Source organism: Cydia splendana, chromosome 21 (assembly GCF_910591565.1).
Source record: "Cydia splendana chromosome 21, ilCydSple1.2, whole genome shotgun sequence".
Taxonomy (NCBI): domain Eukaryota; kingdom Metazoa; phylum Arthropoda; class Insecta; order Lepidoptera; family Tortricidae; genus Cydia; species Cydia splendana.
Window position 1 is genome coordinate 13,457,043 of NC_085980.1, and position 20,096 is coordinate 13,477,138.

The following is a 20,096-nucleotide window of genomic DNA, read 5'->3' on the forward strand; positions in this document are numbered from 1 at the left end:
CGAGACGCCATCGCCATTTTGAAACTCAACCGGAAATCCTTTTAATTTATCTGAATACCGTTCGACGAGTTATGACGACTTTATTTAATTACCTGTCTCTGGTCCCCGCAAAGCAGAGGTTGAAGACGTTGATGCGATGTGGGTAAGTCCGTACTTTTAATCTCGAGGAGTCACAATAATTTACTTGGAACTATTTTATTGGATGAGTGAACGAATACCTAGTATCCAATTTCATGGAATAAGATTAGGTATACAACTATACAAGGTATTAAAAATACTGTTAGGTAAATAAAATAAATAAATAAATATCTGGGGACATCTTATACAGAACAACCTAGCCCCAAACTAAGCAAAGCTTGTAATATGGCTACCCGGCGACGATATACTTACTTATATAGATAGAAAACACCCATGACTCAGGAAAAAACTGACTCATGACTTACCGGGATTCGAACCCAGGACCGTCGGTTCACAGGCGGGGTCACTACCCACTAGGCCAAACCGGTCGTCAGGTATACATTAAAGAGTATACGCAAAAATAACATTTCCCAATGTGCATTGGGGTAAACGTATGGAGGTCCAAGGGGGAGGCCTATGTTCAGCAGTGGACGTCTTATGGCTGAGATGATGATTGGGGTAAAAGCGAGGTAATTTTAAAACTAGCAAATATTGAATAAAAGAGAACAAACGCCATGAGTTCAACTAATGATATTTCACTTATAAAATTATGAGGCAGAACTCTACGCGCCTCATCTCTACTCGTAACGTTTTTATGATACGCTTACGCGTCTCTTACGTAACGACGCCGTGTGCTGAGATCCTTATTCTTTATCTCTCTCTCTCTCTCTATCTCTCTCTCCTTCACTCTCTCTCTCTAATTCTTACCCATATGATGTGAGATTTCTCACTCAAATTCCACTAAGATTGCAAATTTTATGTACCTACCCGTCATTTCTGTAATATAACCGATCGCTCAAAAAGGAATCTGCGGGCTGTGGGCTCTGATTATTTTAGATCCAGTTATCGAGCCGTCAGATCAATACAGAAGTTAATCTGTTAGGACTAACACAAAGCCAAAAACATCCTGGCTCGTACAAACAGCAACACTCCTAACTGCACCTACACTACCTACATCGGTGGACCTTATTACAAAAGGCATAAGGTCCACCGATGTACAATTAGCAGTGTGGGCGATGATACAAAGCGTCGAAATTAGTCTGGGACGAAATTCATCTTGACATTTTTGTAGTGTCGACTTTTGTCGGACAAAATCGCACGATTATCTTAACATTTCAAATCCGACTAGTATTTACTAAACTTGTTCCGTGTAGAAACCATAAGTTAAAAAAATGTTTAACCCCTTAAGACTTGAATATAAAAAAAAGTTTAGTAGAGGTCCACAACATTAATTATGTCCAGAATAATAAAATTCACGAGATTTGTGCGATATTTTTTGTAGAAAATCCACGCTAGATTTCATGAATCTATGTCGCATGTCGTATCATATTTTATATGTACGTTCTATTTAATTTTATTCTGTTATATTCTTAATATATTATAAAACGTCTGTATACATTTCCTTCACTCTAGCATGAGTACCGTAGTTCCCGAGAAAAACTAATAAGGTTCCCTATTACTTTGAAACTGTTATAATTTAATCAACGTCAAACTGTGTAATAAACGTTCTGTGTCACCAATAGAAGAAAATCCTAAAAGCCATAGTAACGTTACATAGTTCCGACGTTTTAGTTCTGAAATTCTACTTTGTATGGTATCTAGAAAGTCGTAAGTGCCGCAATATTTTCATGGAATTATGACCTTTCGGTTCAGTATTTAACTTCAAGTTAAGAAGCCATTTCTTTGAAGTTTACTCAGCAGCTGTTCGCTCCCGGCCAATGAAACAGGCGATGTGCTGGAAATTGCAAGAATATGAGGCCATTTTGGATAAGTTCTGCTTTCTTGGTAGCTTATTGGGGGATAAAGTGCATTATTAGATACATAATCTTGAAAATAGATTATAAAAGCAACTCTAGCGTCAAATGGGATAACTAGCGACAGGTGGGTTAAGATAAGTCAAAAGAAATATTCCCCAATTATATTAACATGGCTGACAACAGTGTATTTACTTTTAACAATCTTTGAATCAGGATTTACAAGTCTTTTTCCACTAATTAGATTAGTTCATAGTAAAAAAACATTGTTTATGTTATCCGTTCTGTACCCAGTTACCCCCTAGACGCTATCAGTGGACTTTATAATATAATATCTGGGCGACCGAGTTTTGCTCGGAAATAAAAACTCAAAAATGCGCGTTTTCCCAGGGATAAGACCTAGCTGGATCGATTTTTCGCCCCCGAAAACCCCGATATAGCAAATTTCATCGAAATCGTTAGAACCGTGTCCGAGATCCCCGAAATATATAAATAAACAAAGAATTGCTCGTTTAAACTTTTAAAGGTATAAGATATATAAATTGTCAACTAACTGAGGACGAGGGTACCATATTTGTTGAAAAAACGACTTAACGATCTGAAAGAAAACATTTCAACATCTTATTCAGATTTGTACAAAACCACTTTAACCCTACCCCTAACACAGCAAAAACTGAACGATCAAGAAAACTCCAAAAGGGATCCAGAGAATTCAAATCTCGAGGGAAATGAAACAGAACTGGAACTAGTTATTCGTTGGACCTTTTCGGATTGATTTTGCGATAATCCTTGGCTCAGGGCCCGATTCGGATTTTGAAATAGACATATATTAGACATCTTTTAGACATCACCAAGATACGATAACGATATGTTTAAGATCTAACCTGTCAAATTTTACATTGCGCGATTCTGGAGATACTTTTGAACGATTTCCGCAGGATATGACTTAGAGATCCAATTCACATCTAATAGATATCTTACTCTATCTAACGTAAAAGTGACATTGGTTGTCCGAATTGCGCTGCAAAAGAGAACTAGTTGATATCTAAGCTATAACATATCTAGAATAGATCTAGTACGTGTCGTCTCTTGTGAATATCTTGAAGTTCGAATACGGCAGTCAGTGTCGTATCGACTCTTCATGCGCGCTCCGATATCTATCTTGCTTTACTTTAAGGCCCATTCGGACGTAAACTGACATCATACCTAATGATATTTGAATCATGTTATTTAGTTATCGTTCATTTCGCTCGTACTAGCATTGGCGCGGCGAGAGGCACGATAGATACCTAAATGAGCATTTTCACTTAAAAGTGTACCATTTATTTTTGAAAATCCATCAACTTTTGGGTTACTTCTACTTATTTAAAAATAAAAAAAAATGTGTCCCAAAAAAATGTCAGTTTTTATTCATGACAAAGACTTGTAAGTATTACCTCACTATGTATACTAGCCGTAACATTTAATGTGACTTTCGGATTCCGACTGCAGCTGCACTACTGCCGCAGTATTTCTGAGCGACATTACTGCCGTAAATATCAAAAACCGGGCAAGTGCGAGTCGGACTCGCGCACGAAGGGTTCCGTACCATAATACAAAAAAAACATATATAGAACATATATACATATATAGAACCCATATATTTACACTTGACTGTAGCAAATGGTTCAGTGACCCTTACATGTTATTTATTTTTTAATGGTCTTTTATTATTTAATCTCGTTATGTAGTATTGCTAGCAGCGGTAATATTACTGCAGTTGACTGCATTACTGCAGGAAATGTCAAAATGGCAATTTATCGTAACTTTATATGAAACTTGACGTTTCCTACAGTAATGCGTTGCAATACTGCTGCAGTCGACTGCAGTGCGACAATACTGCCGCATTATTGCCGCGAATGTCAAAAATTCGAACAGAAATATCGTTTTTAGGGTTCCGTACCCAAAGGGTAAAACGGGACCCTATTACTAAGACTTCGCTGTCCGTCCGTCCGTCCGTCCGTCCGTCCGTCCGTCCGTCCGTCCGTCCGTCCGTCCGTCCGTCCGTCCGTCCGTCTGTCTGTCACCAGGCTGTATCTCACGAACCGTGATAGCTAGACAGTTGAAATTGTCACAGATGATGTATTTCTGTTGCCGCTATAACAACAAATACTAAAAACAGATTAAAATAAAGATTTAAATGGGGCTCCCATACAACAAACGTGATTTTTGACCAAAGTTAAGCAACGTCGGGAGTGGTCAGTACTTGGATGGGTGACCGTTTTTTTTTTTGCTTTTTTTTTCGATTTTTTTTTGTATTATGGTACGGAACCCTTCGTGCGCGAGTCCGACTCGCACTTGCCCGGTTTTTGATATTTACGGCAGTAATGTCGCTCAGAAATACTGCGGCAGTAGTGCAGCTGCAGTCGCAATCCGAACGTCACATTAAATGTTACGGCTAGTATACATAGTGAGGTAATACTTACAAGTCTTTGTATATAATGAATAAAAATCAAGTTCAATCAATAAAAAAGAAACATCTAACGTTAATAAGCACATAACATTTTATGTGTTTATTAACAAAGTACTTTATCGTCGGCAGGCCAGATCATTAGGCCGATAATTCAAAGGCCGCAGTAGCCGTAGACTATTTTTCTCTGGTAATAAAAATTGGACCTTAGGTTGCTCCCTTAAATGCGAGTACACTGCGTACTGTATAAATTAAAATACTATAATTGTTTCAAGCTTTTATTTAGCTTGTAAATATTAATATTTAGTTGCTATTAAATAATATTTACTAACTATTTTTTAAGGAACTAAGCAAAAAGCTCAGCGATACTACGGGTGAACAGAGAGCTGGCAGCTTTCTCTCGCAGCGCATAAGTATTACTAATCAGCAAGGGAATGCTGCCAGCATCTCTGGCACAATGCCGCGGGGGCCTTATTTAGATGTATTTTGAGTTAGGTTTTAATTTTATTATAAGTAGTTTTATATATACGTAAAGTTTATTTGTAACTCCTTATACTGAACGCTTACTTATACCTTATACGCTTGTATTACAAGTTACAAGCTTTTGAGAAACGGGCCCGTAACTATGGGCGTAAATGAAGTAAGCGTGCGCGCACCTATATGAAAAGGGTCTAGTAGGCTAAGCGAACAAGAAGTGCCCCCAACGACGGATTTAGTCATTCTTTCAGGTGGTGTACTGGCAGGTAGCTGGATTCGTCAATCTATGCTTCCAAAGTTAAAACGGCCGTTTCTGTTTTGAGTTCATAGATCGACGAATCCAGCAACATAAAAAGTAGTTTGATGTATTCAAAAGGTACTTAAATACAAAATACAGTACGTAGCGGCCCCCTTGTTTAAATATCTTTCGTTAAACTTAAATAATCACGATTATTTAGCAGTGGCGCTACGCACGTTGATGGGCTCTTAAGGTGGTCTGTGCAAAAACCCTAACTACTTTTTAATACATACTTGCATTGTACACCAACTGACGCAAGTAAACTATCCTTACTTCGAGGGCTCGTAAAAACGACGGCGGGAAATTTAGGATTACGCCCAAGAAACATAGACCGAGAACAAATTATGTTCCGGGATACTGCTTGAACGAAATTAATTGATTGCAGATTTATGAAGGTACACGTCCAACACATATTATAAATATTATGTAGGTTTTTTGCAGTAATAATAGAAACTTACAAAATTTATAGCTAAGTGTCTTATATTTTGTAAAGCAACAATGTGCTACACGGTAAAATAAAGTAACTTAACATAAAGTAAAGTAACTTACTTAATGTAGTAACATTGTAGCAACACTGTAGTCACACTGTGCAACACAGTAGTGTTAAAAGTTAACTGTAGTGTGGACGCACCATAAAAATATCTAATTTGAGTGGGTGAATTGAAAAGTCTAAGCCAAAGAGTAGTATAAGTCAAAGCACGTGTAACATACATTTTGAATTTGCAGGTGTAACTAATAACAACGTTGATGAATTTTATAAGCAAATTATACTTTTCTTCAGCTATAAAACAAGGTATATTATCTTTTTCTCCTGACCGTTTCAATAAAAGACATAGTTAAGTGACCTCTTGACTTGTAGGCACCTCCAGGACACATGCAGATACGCAAATATTCTGATTTTAAAGATCCTAAATAAAAACTGAAGAGGTGGACAAAAGTAGGTAATAATCTTACATGTTTCATAAAATTACCAGTCCTAAAGACCTCTTTGAGTGGTGACCAAATACCATAAAACAAAATGTGGAAATCCCGAAAGAAGATTACATGAAATGAGGGTCTTGAATTGAGTCCGTCATTTCACTGAACCGTGGAAGCAGTGTAGTGTTGACAAAATAAGAAAAAGATATAATCAGCGAATTATATTATCCATGGTTTGCGAGTAAATGGGACGGCTGGGAGCTGACGGTGGTCCAATGTACAGACAGACGAATATTTTGTAGTGAATATTTTTTGGAATCATTCTCGTATATTGGGATGATGATAGATGTTGCGATGGATGTGTGGCGTTACGCGACTAGATCGTATACGTAACGAAGACATCCGTGGCAGCCTTGGAATCCGTGACGTAGCGGATAAGCTGCAGGAAAGTCGCCTCCGATGGTATGGCCATATACGCCGCAGACCGGGAGACTACGTCGGAAATAGATGCCTCAATCTCACTGTCCAAGGTCACGCGGCCGCGGTAGGCCTAAGAAGCGCAGGCTGGACGTCGTGACAGCAGACATGCAAGAGAACAATCTCACACCTAAGGATGCCGAAGACCGGGCAAAGTGGAGAAGACTGAGCAGGAAAGCGGACCCTGGCGCTAGGCCAGGAAAACGCTAGGTTGAAGAAGAGGAGGATTTTCGTATATTGGGATTCTCGTGTTGGGCGCCCAACTCTACGGCTTAAGGACTCCTGTAAGCGTGACATGGACATTTTTGGCATTTGGACCGAGGGTTGGGAGAAACGCGCCGAAATGAGACCGGAGTGGCTTCATGACATTAAAGTCGGAACTTCAAAGCATGACGATGACTGGCTGGGGAGCTTTAAGCGGAAAAGTCTTCGCGTTATGTGTGCGATCGATGTGGCAAGAAATGCCGCGCTGTTATAGGACTTTATAGCCATCAACGGCGATTCGGGACCCCATAAACCCACAAGCTCCCCAACAAGTACCTACAACAGATGATGTGGCCAATGATGAGGTACAGCTCAAAATTTAGTTCCTACCATCCGGACACCTGAGCAAAGTTGATTTAAAGATGCCTCACGCTAGACCGACGCACTGGTGAAGAATGTCCACAGTCGTCACGTCTCTTAGTCATGAGGATATGACAAGGTAGAGAACCATAAAATAAAATATAAAACATGTACGCTGGTCGGCGCCGCTCGTTCGTCCACTCAGAGGGCCTACCACGTTCGACGTGTTGCCTCCCTGTCACACTTACGTAATTTAAAAGTGCGAGAGAGTGGCAACACATCAGTTTTCACCCATGACTTGTTCCAAGCCCTGGACGTCATTATCTATCCAACACAACCCGAGATCACTGCGTCATTATATTCTTCCGAGGGATTTCATTGATGGCCACTGCTCTCGTCGCTGATAACGCTCTTTGTGAGCTCGAGCGAAATGATGTATTTACGGTGGTGGTTAATTGAATGCAGAGCGGAGCGGGTCATTCTAGAGCCAGTGGATGTAAAGTGTAGTAGGATTTTTTTTTGTTATACGACAGTGCGGAGACGGTGTGTGTGTGTTTGTTTTTAATTCCCAATCGGGGTAAATAACTCGTGTATACGCATATTTTGGCACAGATGTATTAAATGATTTAAAAAAAGGAGATTTATTGACTAAATTTAGGAGCAGCGATCTTTATTCGTTTTAATATTAAAATTCGCATAAACTACTACATAATTAAAGGCATTAAAATATGGGTATGGGTTTATAAAGCGAACAAACTATCTAATTATTGATGTTTTATGTTTAGATAACATAGATAACTGCACCAGAAATTATGTAGTAGGTATGTATTACAAATAAATTAAATAGGTACGTTTTAATCAAAATATTAATAAAGCTCAAATACTTCCGCATATTATAGAAGCAACTCTCAAATTTCTTAATTAAATTCCTCCTATCTATATCAAAATTAAAATAATTACTAAATAGGCAATATCGCCTGCAACAAATGTCTACTTGAAACCTTAAATCTTTCATTAAATACTCAAGGGTCCTTTAAAAACAATGGCCTCTCAAAGAGATACGAACCGTCTGTTCTATTTCTCACTTTATGCCATTCACAATACGGTTCATTTTGTATTTTTACTTTGAATTTTACGCGTTTTCCCCCAATTGTCGGGACAGTGATGAGTGAAGACGATTTCCCTGTTATTATAGAGATAATTCTTCGGGTCATTTCATTTCAATGAATTTTTTATGGGTAAGAAGATTAAAGTATTAAAATTGAAGTGGCGTTTATGAAAGTGATGACGTATTTAGTTGAGTCTTTACGATTTGATAATTTTAATTCTTACATTACAGCCTTGTATACATAACAGATGTAGTGCATAATTGTTTTCCATCGTGTTTTCTCGGAAACATTCGTTTTTGTCATGCTACTTCAGTCAACCTCAGTACTTTTTTGTACTGAGACTCATAATGGGAGCGCAGATATCATGTTTTAATGTAGGTACCTACGTTTAAATTAAAAAATCCGGCCTAGTGCTAGTCGGACTCGCGCATGAATGGTTCGATACCATTACGCAAATAACGGCAAAAAATCACGTTTGTTGTATGGGAGCCCTACTTAAATATTTAATTTAACCTGTTTTTAGTATTTGTTGTTATAGCCGCTATATCACGGTTCATAATTTACAGTTGGTCACAGACAGACAGACGGACAGACGGACAGACGGACAGACGGACAGACGGACAGACGGACAGACGGACAGACGGACAGACGGACAGACGGACAGACGGACAGACGGACAGACGGACAGACGGACAGACGGACAGACGGACAGACGGACAGACGGACAGACGGACAGACGGACAGACGGACAGACGGACAGACGGACAGACGGACAGACGGACAGACGGACAGACGGACAGTCGGACAGACGGACAGACGGACAGACGGACAGACGGACAGACGGACAGACGGACAGACGGACAGACGGACAGACGGACAGACGGACAGACGGACAGACGGACAGACGGACAGACGGACAGACGGACAGACGGACAGACGGACAGACGGACAGACGGACAGACGGACAGACGGACAGACGGACAGACGGACAGACGGACAGACGGACAGACGGACAGACGGACAGACGGACAGACGGACAGACGGACAGACGGACAGACGGACAGACGGACAGACGGACAGACGGACAGACGGACAGACGGACAGACGGACAGACGGACAGACGGACAGACGGACAGACGGACAGACGGACAGACGGACAGACGGACAGACGGACAGACGGACAGACGGACAGACGGACAGACGGACAGACGGACAGACGGACAGACGGACAGACGGACAGACGGACAGACGGACAGACGGACAGACGGACAGACGGACAGACGGACAGACGGACAGACGGACAGACGGACAGACGGACAGACGGACAGACGGACAGACGGACAGACGGACAGACGGACAGACGGACAGACGGACAGACGGACAGTGGAGAACTATGATAAAATCATTGCTTACATGCCCACAAGCTGTTAACTATTGCCCACAGGAGAGAAAAATGTACTGTTCGCGATAACACACTAGTTTTCTCTCCTGTGGGCAATAGTTAACAGCTTGTGGGCATGTAAGTAATGATTTCATCATAGTTCTTTTCACGTGGATAAGGGTTAAATAAGAAAATTAACCTTTATAGCCCTTAACTCTTGTGTATGTCTACAGGAAAGACATAACACAGTGATCTGTTTGACCAATTTGTTAAAAAAATTTAAACTGCATATTAGACCTATGTTCGTGATTTTTTTCGAGCAAAAGTCAAAAACTCAGGATTCGAATCCCCTCACAGTCCCACGAGAAAAGCCTCATCAAGATTGCTAATTAGGTTTATGGCAGCCGTATTTTGATCCAAAAACGCGCTACGACTTTTTAAAAACTCCGTGTTCTGAACCAACTGCACCTTAACTACATTTTGAGTGCGTATTAAAAATAGGTATACAAGTTACCTACTTAATGTCATTTTAAATCTTGAGCACCTAATTCCGTGTACGCGGAGACACATTAATTTAGTGCAATGTGTGTCACAGAAACTAGGACCTGGAACGTACCTAGATAGTACATAATCCTAAATGTCTTCCGTTTGTAACATTGAACTGTGCTACTAAGATTTCTCATATTACTCGGGATCGTGATCATAAAATTATCTTTTACCACATGAAACGCTATAGACCGACCGCTTAAATGAGTCCTCGCCAGCGCGGTACGGGGGCGACAGGGAAGGACGACTAAGGGCGGCGGGGAAGGTGCGGGCGGCAGGCGTACGGCGGGTACGGTTAGTCGTCCTTCCCCGTCGCCCCCGTACCGCGCTGGCGAGGACTCATTTAAGCGGTCGGTATATAGAAAGGTCTAGGTCAGGGCCGAGCTTCTGACGGTTCATTTTCTATACAAAGCTGATGATGATGGCCATCTTAAAAGTAGGATTCCTAGTAGGGATTAATATTCAGAAGCAATTTGAAAAATATTAAAAGTAAGGGATTGTGGGTTGCTCTTGATACCAAATTTGCGGCCCAATTCGAACTTTTCGATATGTGAAATATTACATCTAGTATCTAGATGTAATATTTCACATATCGAAAAGTTCGAATTACTCGATGATTACTCGTATGAGTACGATATGGATTAGATAATTATGTCAGTGTCAAAAGTGACGTTTTTGTCTGAAGAAAAACTGACATAGGTATCTAATCCATATCGTATCTAGACGTAATATTTGACGTATCTTAAAGTTCGAATCGGGCCGTTAATTTAGACTATAGCTTTTCATCGTTTGACTCACTGTTCGAGAGTTGAAATAAGACTATTGAAACGGATTATATCGCGTATATTGAATTCATACTACATCCCGACGTTTAAAATTTATAGTTTATGATGGTTCATTATTTTGTAAGTGGGTAGTTTTTCCTCAGTCACCCGTTGACCACGAACGCTCTAAAGGGGCCCACTGATTAACAGTCCGCCGGACGGTATCGGCCTGTCAGTTGTTCAGAACTGTCAAAATTTTGTTCTAACTGACAGGCTGATACCGTCCGGTGGACTGTTAATCAGCGTGCAGCGGGCCTCTTAAAGGGTTCGAAACGTCGGGATGTAGTCTGAATTCAATATACGCGATATAATCCGTTTCAATAGTTTTATTTCATGAGTAACTATCGCGGTAACCGAAGACAATAATTATTATGTTCGAGAGTTGATAGTAACCCCCGTCATAAGAGATTTATTGTGAGCGATTCAGGAACCCGCTTCGCCAGTAATGGATGGCGCATTTAGTTGCGCGCATGTCTAGATTAGTGATGTCACTGCTGCGTTTACTGCAATGGTGACATGACAGTGTCCTTTAATATATTAGGGAGGTCGTAGATTCAGTAGCGATGCAGTTCCTAAAAAGTTGCGATACAGTGGCGATGCTTTTTTTATTAGATAAAAAAAATAAACCCAAATCTCACCTGATGGTAAGTGCCGATGTGGTCTAAGATGGAGCATGCTTACATGTCTATTCACTCTCGATTTGAAAAAAAAAAAACAAGTAATAGAAGGCTGGGAATAGTGGGAATAGATTAGCAGGGAGTGTGTTCTACACCTTAGCCGTTAGCATAACATAACAAAGCACAGCTCAAAATTAAACTTTCGTGAGACATATTTTAAATTATTTTCACCACACCAGCTCGGAAAGGTTTACTTTGCACTTCAAAAACTGATAGCATAGTTGCATTTTATTCACATGTGAGGCAAAGTAATCAAATGCAAATTTTGAGTTGTTTTCTTATGTTTGCTGGTAGAATTGACTTTTAAATGATGATTTTGGATGATAAATGTTTAATAACATTCATTTGGATTTGATTGTTTGATATTTTACATTTAATATCTGCTTCTGGTTGGTGTGGTGAAAAATGTTGTGTTTCACTCGGGGGCAAATTTTGTTTGAACAACAACTTTGCCCCTTCGTAAAACAAATAACTATTTCACATCACCTATTCGAAAAAAGGCTTTTTGTTCCCCGCTAGGAGGGATCAAAGTGGCACTTTTCTTCCCTGCTAGGATGGATCAAAGTTGTACTTTTCTGTTCCAGGACACGATTTTTTCTTTCTTGCATAGGTAAGGTACTAATTTATTTTTGGTCAAATAATAGGTAGGTACATATTTTAGAACATAACAATTTCCTCATAGTTGACGTGAAAAGCAGTATGTGTCACACAGTATCAAAATTATTTCGTCTTGCAACCCCTCTGGTGTTGCGGGTATCCATGGGCGGCGGTAAAAAAAATCCTGAGCGTTGATTTTTTTTTAATGATATAGGAGGCAAACGAGCAGATGGATCACCTGATGGTAAGCGATTACCGCCGCCCATGGATACCCGCAACACCAGAGGGGTTGCAAGCGCGTTGCCGGCCTTTAAGATAGGAGTACGCTCTTTTCTTGAAGGTTTGAAGGTTAGAATCCATCGCTTCATTCAGGATTCAATGTACGCCCTTGACGGAAATATATCATTTTGATTCCTTGTAACACAAATTACTATTAGATCACAACGGTTACACCCACTTGTATTGGCCCTCGCCCTCCGCCCCCGCCCTGTCCCGTCATAATTTACGTCATATCATAAAAGTTTGACGTTCACATAACACTTGCACTACGTATGCAATCAAAATCGTTGCAGACTTATCTTGGTCTAACTTTAAGCTTTAAGCAGTATTCGCAAAGACACAGGGATACCCAGCTACCCTAGACTGAATTTATCGCCCGTCAAAAGATATCGCCCGTTGCATTTGCGATACGGAAATTTACAAATACTTTGTATAAATTCTTGGGCCAGATATACAGGCGAAGGAGTTGGAAACAATGGTTTGGGAAATGTTCAGTTACTTTATACAACATACCTATATATAATAAAGACGAGGTATACATTTGTACGCATTTGTATTTGTATTTGGCGGAGGAAAAGACCAAGGAGAACGTACATAGATCAAGTAAAGGAAAAGCTCAACGTCGTGTCGTATCAGGCTGTCAAGGAGAAGGCAGAGGACCGACATGTATGGAAATCGCTCCACCGACAAGAGTCTAACTCTTAAATAGATGATGATGATGATACATTTGTACAATATGTCGTATTTTCACAAGGTAGAGTTTGTGCGGAAAGAGAAGAGTCGTAGAATGTATTGGATCTCATACAATTTACTCTTCTCTCTCTTCTCTCTTCTACTTCTCTCGACTCTTCTCTTTCTGCACAGACTATCAATTTGTTGACTGGCGGCCTAGCCAAGGTGACAATCGCTACGACACCGAAACGCTATGTGTCTGTTCCATATTAATGCGACAGTGACACTGCCGTATTCGAACTTCAAGATATTCACAAGTTACTTTTCGGTGAAGGAAAACATCGTGAGGAAACCGGACTAATCCCAATAAGGCCTAGTTTCCCCTCTAGGTTGGAAGGTCAGATGGCAGTCGCTTTCGTAAAAACTAGTGCCTACGTCAAATCATGGGATTAGTTGTCAAGCGGACCCCAGGCTCCCATGAGCCGTGGTAAAATGCCGGGATAACGCGAGGAAGAAGAAGTATCAGGAAAAATGACGGAGTCCTGACATGCCCTCGGTGTGGACGAGCACTGCTGGTGCAGACGAAGATTGGATACTGCAGCAGTAGCGGCGGCTTCATACAACCCGATTCCCACCGGCTTGCCTAAAATTTATTGCTACATATATATCCATAACGAAAACACTACGTATTACCTTGTAATCGATAACACGATTTACTAAAGCTTCACTATTGATTAAATTTCAACTAATCATAGCGGGCGCGCGGGCGACTAAGTTTAAGCTTGAGTATTCATTCATGAGCCACCACACACATACGAAAACTCACGCACACGCTCATATAGTTCGCTAAAGAAAGTCCGCGTATTTACGCATCAAAATAACACGGTTTTGTATCGAGTTATTCATTTAAATAAAAACCTTAAACGTAACATGATAAGGTTTATATTGGAAAAATGCACGCACACAGTCAAAGTCCGCGAGTGGCGTAAGTGCGTACAGCACCACAAGTACCACAACGGTGTCTGCTTCATTTGAATTTAAACCTTAAATACAAATAGGTAAGATTTATATTGGAGTGTAATGTTTCACAATTTTGAATCGAGTCGCGTTTGCCGCTCGTGTGGTTAATGTTGCCGTACCAAAACATTGAATTGAATTAATGGGTAATTTTTTTTTGTATTTTGCTATCATTAATACCAAATTGTACCAAATTGTCGTGGGTGAAAATGGAATAATATTATGACAACACTTCCGTTCCGGTTATTGCCAAGATTTGTTGTTATTGTTGTTTTTATTAGAGTTTTATAGGTTTTAATGAGATTTTACTTAGTTGTGTGCATATATTTATATATAAAGACTAAAGCAGTGAATTTTTGAGTGTTATTAGTGTTGCGTATTGTTCGTGCAGGTGTTTCAAGGTCAGTCCTTGTTTTTAACAAGCTTTTATTAGGTCGATCTGTATGTAACTAATGTAATGGAATCTAAGGTAACTAATTTAAACATCTTCCAAGGATCGTAGCGTCGTGAAAATTGGCAGCTGTATGTAGTTCTGCTGACAATACAATAATATCATACTGTCGAACTGATCTGATGATGGAGACAGGAGGTCGCCATAAGAACTCTGTGATGAAACAACGCAACCTAATTGTGTTAGGGGTTTTTAGAATTGTCTCGATGAGTATTAGTTGTCTGTCGTAAGAAAAGTATAGTCAGCGATAAAAGCTTGTACCAAAAATGAAATTTTAGTTAAACTTATTAGTTAGGATTGTTAGGAATTTAGGAGTAGGAATTCGCTTTTGTCATACACGACATACACTGTTTATGTGACGTCAGTGATGACAAGTATGGCAAAGGTGGTTATACACTAACTGCAAAAGAACGAACTCAAGGACACACCTAGCGCTTTACTTTACCTTCGCTTATCATGAAAAAATAAGTACATAATGTAGGTGTTTCATATAGGTGTTTTTTTTTTGCTCCGAGTTGTCTAGCAAAAAATTCCACGCGCCGCCACTGTACTGCAGTCACATGAGGGCGTACGAGCGGGCGGACCAGCTCAGTTCCCGCTTCTAGGCATAGTAATATAATTCAGTCGCTGAGGCCGAAATCTGTCAGGAGAAGAGAGAGAGAGAGAGAGAACCAGGTCTCAATGTAGTCAGGCCATACTTACCTGCAGCCTGCAGCCTCTCTATTAATTTTACGAGTACGTCATTTCATTTCCGTAATATGACTGGATATTTTTGTCAAAAGACTACAAACTCAATTTCGAAGCAGATTTTATAAATGCAAATGTAGATAGACTGTAGACTACTTCAAAGCACTGGGTGGGTCTAGTTATTTATGTAGCTCTGACGTAACAAAGGGTTGTCCAAACGGCAGTTCGGTGCCACCGGCGCGGGCGGAAAAGATAAAGTTGGCACATAAATCCGACCCTGTCAGACGCGCGATAAGCCTGTTTGCTCAACCCTACCTGCGGGCGCGCGTCACACCGACGAGTTCAACAGAAAGCCGATTTGGCAAGGATCAGAATGTACTGAAGCCATGGCTATGAAGCCAGATTGAATAACAAGGTAGGTACCTAATGTTAGTTTTTTTGTGGATTGTTTGCTGGCGCTCGTGACGCCAAAACTAGGCTTGACACGAAACCAAACAAGCAAAATGTTTAAAACTTTAATCTGCATGTGGTATTTGCGCGCCTCACACTGATGCTAGGCTTATAACAAAAGTGAAACAGGAGGGCATTTGACACGCGCGATAAATTAGAAGTAAGACCGACTTGAACTTGAAAATTGATATCAATTTCATCTTAATTTGACTTTTTAAAGGATGCGCTGGATCGTGAATGTGAGTGAGTGATCGTCAAGTCTCACTCAAGACAGTAAATTTTCCACTTAAATTCATTTTAAGCTTAACCACAGAATAAATAATAGTACTAAGTACAGAAGACTCACTCTCTAACAAAACGCGTCTGTTACGATCAGCACAGATATGGCCGCTAGGTGGCGACAGCGCCACGCGCGGCTTATGGCAAACCCCATAATTGGGGCCGAACGGATGTACTTTTAGCTACCTGTAGCAAAGCGACGAAATCGCGGAGTGAGACACGCCTGGCTTAATAGCATCGTTCGCAGACGTTTCTGCTTGATACATAATTAATTTTAGTCTGGTTAAGATCGCAGGGACCGGTCGTTCCATTACATATTTTTAATTAAAGTTCATTAACATACCTATACATAATATTCGTTACGGTGGTCTCATAGGAATAAATTTGTGGCGCGACAGGCGATGGTATGGTAACAGAATTAAGGGTATTTAGCGATCGCTCAAACAGCTTACTACCTACAGGATTAGCTTAATACCCATAAATTTGCCATTCATGGGGTGTCTGTGTGGGTTAAAATAAACGCCTGTAATCCTATAAAGGGAAAATACGTGACAGTTCAAATACAAGCTATTAAAGGGACTTAGGAGTTACAACGAATAAATAAATAAATAAGCACAACGTATCAGCATTGCGATACAGCGAGGAAATGCCGCCAGCATCCTTGGTACAATGCCTCAAGGGCCTATTTTAGATTTAAGCTAGTTATTAATTTCGTTTAGTAGTACCACTGTATATATATTGTATGTAAATAAATGATTTCTAAGTACAACGAATATTGCGGTATTTTGGCCATGTTGCACGCAGGGATATCAGTAATTTGGAACGCCTTATGGTGACCGGTAAAATCGAAGGAAAAAGTCGTAGATGGTCGGACCAAATAGCGGAGGAACTAAAAATACCTGTCAGCAACGCACTCCACCAAGCTGCAGAACGGGACCGATGGAGACAACTAGTTGACGGAATCAAACGGAGTCACAATCCTCAGCAATGAGGGACCGATTGAAGAGAGAGAAAGGGACTCAGTAGTATTTAGTTAACTACATAAAATATGATGTTTGATTCATCCGGGGTACCTATAGGTATTCAAAATAACAAATTCCTAATCTACAGCCATATCCGTGGGTGTCAGTCAATTAGTACATCAGCTTTGAACACATTTAGTGTTCAAGTGTCCAGAGATCGGTCAGGCCTACATCAGACTTACAAAATTGAATCACTAAGGGCCACTTAGCAAGGGTTAACCGGTTAAACCTGGAGTTACCATGGTTACCAGTACAATTTGACACTGGGTTAACGGTTTAACCGGTTAACCCCGGGTTATTGGGATGGTGCAAGTGGCGCTAACACTATCGTTTTTCGGGTTAACTTAAACACATTTTATATCAAATATTTAATTAGATTTATATTCAGCTTAGGGTACAAAAATAGGGTACTTAAACAACATTGTCAATCGCAATGCTATTTATATCCTGCCGGCCGCCATATAAAGTTTGATTACAATTGACTAAACAAGTACCGTAAAATCAGGTAACTTTAGTCCACAAGTTACAACTATGGTCCAAATTCAAGTTCCACTAAAATATGTATAAGTATTTTTCAAATTATGTTGAATATATAATATAATATACATGGAAAGAGCATTAGTGTAGAAGCTCCAAAATAAATGTAAAGAGTACAAATCATAAAGGCTCGTTAAGAATTAACGTTAAAAACTGAACCGTAGTTGTACTTAAGGACTACAGTTACCATATTTTACGGTAACAAAAAACCTTTCAGACTAGCCTTCTCAACACTTTTCATTCAGGTCTCGCCGATATTAAGGAAAAATTGCCAACTGTCTCAGGAGGTCCAACTCAAGTGTAAAAGATTGCCGTGGAAGCCTAGAATAAGGCCTTTGTTGAATTTAGAACACGAGGTGCAAAATGGAGCGGGCGCGAGTCGCGAGTTTTAAATTTAGCTCAACGTTACATAAAAGAATGAGCGCTTTCAGAAAGCTGGTGGTCTAGAAAGCGTGCCGCTACTAAACACCTTCTGGGTGTAAGTATACTAACGGTTGTGACTATCAATGAAGCAGTATCAGATATTAATCACTACTCCTTATAAAACAAAGTCCTCCGCCGCGTCTGTCTGCTTGTATGTTCACGATAAACTCAAAAACTACTGAACGGATTTTCATGCGGTTTTTACGTATCAATAGAGTGATTCTTGAGGAAGGTTTAGGTGTATAATTTGTTAAGGCTTATCCGAGCGAAGTCGGGGCGGGTCGCTATAGTAGATTATAGGCACAGTCATCAGCAATAGTATGTTACACAACTAGGGCCGCAAAAATATATAACGCGCTCTTATTGCGCTCCAAATAAGAACGTGTCACATATTTTTGCGGCCCTAGTTGTGTAACATACTATTGCTGATGACTACTTTCGCAAAGAAAACCTTGGCTTTTCGGTCAAAGAAAACCGGACTGGTCCAAATGAGGACTTAGTTTCTCTATTACATTGGAAGGTTAAGTAGCAGTCGGTTTATTAATTATTTTTTATGGAATAGTCAGCTGATGAGCACAGCCGCGTGTTGCAGCCACTGTCGCAGCAACATCAAAAGAGCCACTAATACGTTGCCGCCCATTGAGAAGCTTCTTGAAGAACCTCTTGTCATAACGCAAAGGAAATACCTAATTCCACATTTTGCGTTCTGGGTAAATCTTGGAATTACCTCATCAATGATGATGAGTCATCATCATCATCATTCTAGCCTTCAGTCGCCCACTGCTGAGCATAGGCCTCTCTTCGTGTACGCCACTTATCCCGGTCCTGGACTATTCTCATCCAAAAATGCCCCGCGATTTTCAACGAGCCAACGGACGCCTTGGGACTCCTCAAGGTTGCAACCGGAAAAATATTGTACTTACTCGAAAACTATCTTCGTCACTGGAGTGGTCCCGCCACTTGCAAGGAGTGCATCGTTGGCTGTTCTCACCGCTAAAACACCAAACACAATAGCCAACATAAACACAACACCGTTGGTCTAATCCCAAATAAAATGTAGAATTTTTTGCCTGTGACGGGATATTTCAGACTCGCTTCGTCACGGACCGCAGTTTGGGACACAGAGTGGCCCCTCGCGTCACGGTTTCATCTCCACGTCTGCGGTGCTACTACGATTGCGACTCAAAAATTTTGTATGCAATAAATTAGTTCTGTCTAAAGTGAGTTGCTTTTCGTGTGGATATTGACTTACCTTTATTCATAAAACTTTATGAGCCTGATTTAGTTCAATTATGTTTTGTCCCTTTCTTACAACTACATACATAAGTCAAAATAACCGATAGAGTCAAACGATTCTTAGCTAATTCAGGCCTGTGACGCGTTTATGAATAACTCCATTATACGCTAAGATATTGTTGATAGACCAAGGTACGTTACCTTCCTATTTGGTTAAACACTCTGGTTTCGGAGTCTCTTACGAAAATAAAGGGGCCCACTGATTAATAGTCCGCCGGACGGTATCGGCCTGTCAGTTAGAAAAAAGATTTGACAGTTCCGAACAACTGACAGGCCGATACCGTCCGGTGGACTGTTAATCAGTGTGCCCCTTAAGTTTTGTGACGAAGAAAAGTAGATTCTTACAATTAGGTAGACCATTAATTGCATTGTCTGCACATCATATTGACTGTAATCAATTCACTACCATGTGCCTAATAATTTTCCTGTGTTTTGTTTGGTTTCGCACCAGTAAATTAAAAAACGATAAATACATGGCACATTTATCCGTTGCAACAATCTATCAAGGCAAAATTATTATTGTATTTAAAAACGGACATGGCGCTGTGACAACATACAACATGCACACAATTTTAATTATAATGAAAATTTTCACAAGATTACGATTAGCCCTTCACGTTGGAATTTTAACTTTCTCTCAATTAAATAGACATTATCGCTGCCGGGAGTTTGCCAGACGAATTGTTAGGATATAGAGTCATAAAACTGTAGCAATGCCTAACTCTTTTGGGGTAT

At 40.3% G+C, this 20,096-nt stretch overlaps 1 protein-coding gene across 1 annotated transcript in view; it reads right to left on the reverse strand.

Moving 5' to 3' along the window:
• LOC134801050 (uncharacterized) overlaps positions 1-20,096 on the reverse strand; it is a 230,117-nt gene that overhangs the window by 12,135 nt on the left and 197,886 nt on the right. The window lies entirely within an intron of this gene.